Here is an 8,256-nt window from a genome sequence, read left to right as displayed (position 1 = left end):
GACGGGGCGGGGCTTCTGCCCCAGGTCTGTGTCCTCCCTCCCCTCCCCCAGTGCTCGGGACCATCCGGTCCTGCGCTCCACCGTCTCGGTTTTGATGGGTTCCTCGCCCAGCGCTTGTTGCTGCCTGCTGCCTGGCTAATCTTTTTTTTTTTTTTTTTTGGTTGTTCGAGACAGGGTTTCTCTGTGGCTTTGGAGCCTATCCTGGAACTAGCTCTTGTAGACCAGGCTGGCCCCGAACTCACAGAGACTCGCCTGCCTCTGCCTCGCAAGTGTGCTGGGATTAAAGACATGCGCCACCATCGCCTGTCTTGCCTGGTTAATCTTTTAGCAGCAGGGAGGGCAGAGAGCCCGGGAAATAGTAGTGAGTGGCCTGGGCAGGGTTTCGGGGCTAGCCTTGGTCTTCCAGGGCAGCCCCTTTCCCTCCTGTGCACTGCTGGGTTCCCGCTGAACATCTCAAATTATGGTTGTGGGTTTTGCTTTATTTTGGTTCGACAGATCCTCATGTAGCCCAGGCTCGCCACCAAGTCTGCTAAATTACCAAGGCTGGTCTTGAAACCCTCATCCTCTTGCCTCCACCTCCCTAGTGCCGGGGATTATAGGCCTAAATCACCACACCGAAGTGTGAGTGTGTGTTGAGACCAGTCTCACTATGCAGCCCAAATTGGGCTCAACTCACAGTCATCCTCCTGTTTCAACATCTGGGATCCCAGGTGTGAGCCACCCCACTTCATTTATGTGTGTCATTGTGAAGAAGCCTTTGATAGAGCTGGTGAGAAATCCCCCCCCCCAACAACACAAAGGAAGTACACACAGTAAACTAGCCATTCACACATACCCCAGGAGGTTCCTAGCTTCCAAACACTGTCCTCAAGCAAGATGACACCTAGGTTCCTAGCCAAGCCTTGAGAGAAGGGGAGGGTCACCCCTCCTGGCCCCCAATTCCTATATTCATCACCAGGCTTGCACACTCATGCTGAGAAATGCCCAGTACCCAGCCAGAGCAGACACAGGCACACACACCCATGAGCCCACTTGTGTGTGCCCAAGAGAGATTATTCTGAAACACATACTTTCCTAATGACTACATCTCTAGGGCTCCCTACATAATAACAACTTGGGTCAGGGTCCTGGACTCCTTCCCCTGTCCCTGTTCCCTTTCCTGTCCCACTTCCCTCCATCTGTCTGTCTTTTTCCACCAGCCAGTCTCAGGGGAACCCCCTGAGCCCATTCATCCTGTGTGAGGTGTGAATCCATCTATCTGCAACCTGTCGGCAGGGAAGAGTCCTCCTTCCTCATTGGGTCCCGTCCTCCTTCTAGCCACACCCACCCCAGCAAGACCCATCTCCCTTCCTCAGCAGGGCATCTCATCACTCATCCAGACCCCTGCTCACCCATCCCTCATCCTCCTATCTGTTTCCCTCATCTGTCAATCTGTCTGTCTGTACATCTATCCATCCACCCTTCTTCCTCCCTTCCCTGCTGGGCCCCATCTCTCTCAACTCTCTCTGTGTCCCATCTATCAACTTACTGACAGTCCTGCGCTTCCAGGTAGTCACCTCCTGGCTTCTCATCTGTTTGTCTGTCCACCAACCCATCCATCCATCTGTCTCTGAGCCCATCCATCAATCTATCTACTGGCCCATCCATCTTGCATGCCACTTACGGGTGCTGGCCACCGTTCACATGCTCACTGGCTGGGGTGTGTGTGTGCCCTGAGGTATTTTATGGCCCCCAATACCTCCTGTGCTGCATCGGTAACTGTATTGAGCCTGGAGCAGGTTACCTATGACTGGGGAGGGGATGAGCTAGGGGGCAGGTTTTAGGGTTCTCAGAGGCATCAAGCCCACGGCTTTCCCTATCCTTCCACTCTTCCTCCCTCTGAGCTTCCACACAGGCCGTTGGCCCAGCTGTCAGAAAGGAAGGGGGTGACACTTGGCAAGTCCCATGCCAGCCTGGGGCCCCCAAATAGGGTGTCAGTGATAAAAATAAGCAAAGCTGATGTTCTGAGGGCCAGCCCTGTGCCAGGCACTGTGCCAACTTTTCACACTTCCATGTCTACCCCCACAAGGTGGATATTGCATTATTTTTATCCCCACCTGATATAGAAGAAAACAAGCTTGGAGCCCAGATGCGCGTCTTTGTCCTCTTCACAGTCAATGAGGGTCGAGCCAGCCCTGGTTCCTTCTTCCCACCTGCCCAGGGAACACTGGGGCTTCGGGTGGAGGGGTGAGGACCAGACTAGAGAGGGCACAGGAGAGCGCTTGGGTGGTAGAGCTGAACCGTAACCACAGGATCAGATGGTACAGCTTTAGGTTATGTGGACCTCCGTTTCCTCGCCTCTGAAACAGAGCCATAATGACAGTGAGATAAGACAATCCCGGGGAAGCACCTAGAATGGAAGGCCCCAGGGTCGGAGCGGCGGATGCTGGCACTCAGGGTGGGGCATTTCCTGGAGACCCCTTTGCCGCACTTCTGTAGCAGTGGGAATCCCCCACTATCCACTATCTCTGAAGCTGCCCCCGGGACTCCAGGCAGGATGCCAGGCTCTGGGCTAGGCATACCTGTGCCAAACTCAAGCATCTCTTAGTGGGCGAGCTATGGTTAGCCCTGCAAGTCCCCATGGGGGAAGAGCAAAGAATACACTGCAAAGGGGGAGGTGACCGCAGGGCTGGGGTGGGTGACTGAACAGGGCAGTCTGGTAAAGATGTCACAGGTGAGCTGAACCAGAAAGCAGCCCTGAAAATGGGGGTGGGTTAGGGTGGGGGTGATCCAGGCAGAGAGGGCAGGGAGCCAGAGCCAGTTAAGTCTCAGAGTCCCCAGACTTCTGCCTACGTTGCAAATGTCCTAGGACACGGGTTACGATGAAGCCTTTGCCTGGAGCTGACAGCCTTCAGGTGCTGCCTGGAGAGGCCCGAGGAAAGGAGAGCACAGATCAGGAGTCAGGTTGGAGCAGTAGCTCCTCACTGTGGCCCCTCCTCCTCCGTGGACATGGCTCTTCCACAGAGAAGATACAACACGGGCCTGGGAAGATGGCTCAGCAGGTAAAGGCCATTGCTTCCATCCTTTTTCTCTCGCACACACACACCCATGGTGGCTGGAGAAAATCAGCTGCCACAAGTCATCCTCTGGAACCTCCACCCAGGCACAGGGACAAGCAGGCACCACAAAATAGGTACATGTCAAAAATTTAAATAAGAGAAGTGGGTTGTGGTGGGTGCTGGCCCGTGCCATTAATCCCAGCACTCAGGAGATGGGGGGGGGCAGCCTGGTCTACAGAGCGAGTTCCAGGACAGGCTCCAAAGCTACAGAGAAACCTTGTCTCAAAAAACAAAAACAAAAACAAACAAACAAAACCCAAAGTCACAAAACAAACAAGGAAAGAAAAACAGGGGTTTGAGTTCCTTGTATTCCATACATGTGGAGAGGAGTAGGGAGGGCTTGGGGGTGGAAAGTCAGTTTTAAGGTGGGATTCATGTTTTAATGTATAAAATGCAGGAAGAATTCCCACTTCTCAGAGCTTTTGGGTGCTGCATACTGGCATTGCCTTGCCCTGGCACACAGCAGTATTCATAAATTCCTCACGAGCTCTTCTTTTACTTTGATGTCTCATTATGAAGCCCAGGCTGGCCTTGAACTCGGGGCAAGTCCTCTCCTGCCTCGAGTCCCAATCGCTGGACTTGAAGGCCTGAGCCACCACGCCAGGACTGCTTTGCTTTTAAAAACACTTCTTTGTAGGCCTGACGCTCTGAGACCAGGCAGGAAAGCAAGGTAAGGACCAGACATCTAAACCCAGCTTCAAGGCCGGGAGGGTGTGGACAGATGGGGGAGGGAAGGCCCAGCGGAATTAGGGGCGGGAATTGGAGGGGGGCTGAAAATTCAGCTTGGAGGTGGGCGGAAGGCACCCCGATGACCCCGAGGGGGGGGAGGGACAGAGCGGAGGCCCCGCCCCGGGCCCCCGCGGGCAGAATTTGCGGAGAACCCACTTCAAAGGGTCCCAGGAAGCGCTTGCGAGCCCCAGAGGAAGCGGTGTAGCCTCTAATCCAGCTCTGGGGGTGGGTGGGGGAAGCCCCGCAATTACACAAGGGTTTCCTCTTGTGCCACTGCTTGAAATCAGCCGATTTCATTTTTCCCCAGCGCTTGGAAAATGCGTTCTTTTGAAAAGGAGGCTCTAGTAAAAGCCTGTGTGCGGTCCACAGATATTTGCTGAACACCTACAGTATGCCAGGCACCACTGGGGTCAGAGAAACGGAGAGAACGAGGCCCCTGCTCCTCAAGGACCGCCCTGCTTAAGGGGGAGGTGGTATAGTACACCTGTGCTTGGGCTTGTTCCTGGGGGATATTTAGTTGGCTCGGTCAGTCTTCAAAAGTGACTTGATCGTACCTGGAGGAATAGCTGAAATTTAAGGGACATTGACTGTAGACCCATTCAAGCCACCAAGGGCACTGACGTGGGATCTCATGGAATCCCTGATCCCTGGAAGATACAAACCCATCATCATCGAGTTTTTTTTTTTTTTTTTTTTTTACAAACCACATAGCTAAGTCACATATATGCTATGCAGCAGGAGGCAGATATGCGGGACCTCCATACCTCCGTCTTAGCATCCATGTATCTACCCACCCTGCACTAGGGAGCCAGAAGCACAAGAATAAGGGCCTGCTTGGCAGACTCAGCAAGTCCCCGTTTCACGGGCTCAAAATTTTTTTAAATGCCAGGTGGTGATGCAGGCCTTTAATCCCAGCACTTGGGAGCCCTAGGCAGGCGGATCTCTGAGTTTGAGGTCAACCTGGGACTACAGGGTGAGTTCGCCATCAGACATGAACAGTCGTGGATTAACTCCCGCATGCAGGCTGTTTCTCGCTTGGCTCCAGGAATACAGATGCATCACAGGCAACCCCGGCCTCAGGGAGATATCCAGGCTGGTTGGAGACTGTTAGAGACGAAGGAATCTGAGAAAGAGTTCCTTTGGCTCAGCTGAGGATCCTCATTGTTTCAGGAGGACATAGGAGAGGACCCAACCCCGGAAGCCACTAAGGGGACACTGGCCTGGAAATCCTGGTTGTGGCTAGCAGATGGGGGACTGTGTACTGGGCCCAGACTGGCTGAGGTGACATCTCCGACTTCCCTGAGGTCATTCCTTCCCTTTGCGCAATGGAAACAGGATTGTCTGCCTTATAGAGGTCAGCTTGACAAAGTGCTTAGAACTGAGCCTGGCATGTGTAAGGCCTTTAGGCGCAGTTGGCTCCAATTTTTTTTTTTTTTTTTTTTGGATCATATCTGGCTCTTGGCCAAAGGCAGATGGAGATCAAAGCTGGGTGGGGAAACCAAGGCATCCACGTTCTTGTGGGTGGTCTGCTTGTGCCTAGCTTGAAGCAGAACCCTAGCAAAGGTGAGCACCTGAGCCGGCAGGTGAGCTGACATGCTCGTTCTCCCTGGTTCCACCTGCCTGTCCTGGAAGCCTTGTCCGCTGGAGTGGCACTTGGGCCCCCAGGGCTCCTTGGGGCCTTTACAGGGTAATTCCATCTTCATTACAGCTGATTACACCGCAATAAATACCACGTTCCAGGGCCAATTTATGAGACTCACTAGGGAACTTTCCCCCTTAGCATCTCCTCACACAGAGCCAGCCAGGAGAAGGGTGTGCCACCGCAATTGGTGACTAAAGCCCCTGCCTCCTGCCACTGCAAAGGTCTTCCCACCAACTTCTGCCCATGTTGTATGCTGCAGATGGGCGAGAACACAGCCTTGTGCTCACCCTCTGACTCCAGCACACACCTCTCCGCATAAGGCCCCAACGTTGCGGCCTGCCAACACCCTGGCACGTGGGGGGACCGATCTTTGGGGACTATGCATAAAACACATACATGGCACAAAAAAGGAAGAGCTCTTCACTGAAACCAGTGCATCAGAGAACTGGCCAACACCCTATTCCCTCACAGCTTCCTTCACTCACCAACAGGTCTCTGATGAATACCTGGATGCAGGGCATGGTCTGTTTTCCGCTAAAAGCCCTGTCTTTCATGTATGTTTCCCTCCCTCCTGCCTTCTTTCTTTCAAGACAGGTCTCAGTAGGTAACCCTGACTGTCCTGGAGTTCTCTATGTAGACCAGGCTGACCTTGAACTCCCAGAGATCCACCTGCCTCTGTCTCCCTGTTACTGGGATTAGAGGTGCGCACCATGATGCCAGGCCCACAATAAGTTTTCTGGTGTCATACTGAAAATTCAGAGCCTGTAAATGTCATGTCACACATGTGCAGGGTCTTACCATAGCTCATAGGACTGAAAATGCTGGTGCACATCTCTGATCCTAGAACATGGAAGGTAGAGGAAGGAGACTCAGGAGTTCAGGGCCAGCCTTAGCTACGTAGTAAGTTCCAGAACAGCCTGGGCTTATCTGATGTTGCCTCAACGGTCACATCAGGGGACTGCAGAGATGGCTCCGTGATTAAGAATATTCCCTTCTTCAGAGGACCTGAGTTTAGTTCGAAGCACATCCATCTTGCATCTCACAATTGCCTGTAACGCCACCGCCAGAGGATCCTATGCACTGTTCTGGCCTTTGAGGCACCCAAAACACATACATATAAAAATAAAATCGAAGCAAAGTAAAAGCAAGTGACAGGAAACCACAGTGTCCCCAGCCTAGCGTGTCCAACAGAACACTTACCCATGCCATGTGTGTGCTAGTCACATGCTCCACTCATCTAGGTACATATGCGCGTGTCTTTCCACAAGGCCTTGGCACACCACATTCCCTGCCTCCCCAGATATGACTTCCTCTTGCTGAGCTGCATGTAACCGTAATAACAGCTGCGATTTGACTAGCGCGTCCCACATCCCAGTCTGTGCGGTTTCCATGCGTGACCTTATTTGATCTTCACAGTGAATCTCCCAAGTTCCTAGTGTCACCAAGGAGCACAAGGAGGCTCAGAGGCGCAAGGAGACTTGTCTAGACTTCCATTGCTGCCTCCACAGGCTGGTATGCTCCACTGTCTTGAAGTGTGGCACACCCAGATTCTCTCACACTCAAGCACACACTTGCATGTACATTCACACTTGCATTGACACACTTACACACTCAACTGTACACAATGACTCATGAATTTCCCCACAGCCACATCCATATGCCAGCCCTTATACTGCCATTCTTTTTTTTTTTTTTTTTTTTTTTGGTTTTTTGAGACAGGGTTTCTCTGTGGTTTTGGAGCCTGTCCTGGAACTAGCTCTTGTAGACCAGGCTGGTCTCGAACTCACAGAAATTCACCTGCCTCTGCCTCCCAAGTGCTGGGATTAAAGGCGTGCGCCACCACCGCCCGGCCTGCCATTCGTATTTATCAGTACTTCTACATCCAAACATTCTCACCCAGACACGTTCAGCCATTCTCAAGGACACTAGAATGCCCACATTCTCAGAAGTCATAGGCTCCTCTTCCCATCCTGATCAAAGGCTTTAATTAACCCCGACACCTGTAATTAACCCTTTCTCTCCCCCTCCAGGGGAGATGTCTGGACCCGCTTCTCACAAAACAGGCTCCAAGGCCAAGCTGGTGGATAGGACCCCTGGAGGACCTGGTACCAGAGCAGTATAGTGTGGGTCAGGATGAACAGGGCCAGGGGAGTCGAGGAGAGGAAGGCCAGGGACAAGAAAGTGGGCGTGGGCAGAAAGGTTCCCGGGGAACCAAGCCTGCTACAGCTGTTCCTTTGCCAAACGGTAACTGGGCAACAGGCAGTTGTGGGTGGCAGGGCTGGCTGCTGAGTTCACCTCGCATCCCGTTTGTTTCAGTAACGCTAGGCAAGAGAGGCGATGAACTCAGATGTGAGGAACCTTGGCAGAGAAAGGGTGGGTGGGAGGCGAGCGTCTCCAGAGAGTCAAAGCGTACCATCTCATTTCTGTCATCCAGGGATCAGGGGACAAGGGCGCTCTGTTGGGATTCAGAGGCAGAGGTCAGGGGTTACCCACGAGGTTGTGCGGTGGGCCCCCAAATGGAGCAGTGGTTAAAACAGAGCAGACCCAGAGTCAAACCCTGCCTCTATAGCTGGCGACGTGTGCAACCTTTGGGCACATCCTAGGAAGCCTTGGAGCCTAAGTTTAAACTCTCCACTCTGAAGTGGAGGCAAAGGCACGTGCACTTCTGACTCCCTATTCCCAGAGGCACTGCTGTTGACACTCGGCTTAGAGGACCTCCCTTGATAAGACATATCTTCTGGAGGTCTCAGGAACTACCCCCCCCGTGTGTGTGTGTGTGTGTGTGTG

The sequence above is a fragment of the Chionomys nivalis genome, chromosome 11, assembly GCF_950005125.1.
Source record: "Chionomys nivalis chromosome 11, mChiNiv1.1, whole genome shotgun sequence".
In the NCBI taxonomy this organism is placed as follows: domain Eukaryota; kingdom Metazoa; phylum Chordata; class Mammalia; order Rodentia; family Cricetidae; genus Chionomys; species Chionomys nivalis.
This window is presented reverse-complemented; position numbering follows the sequence as displayed.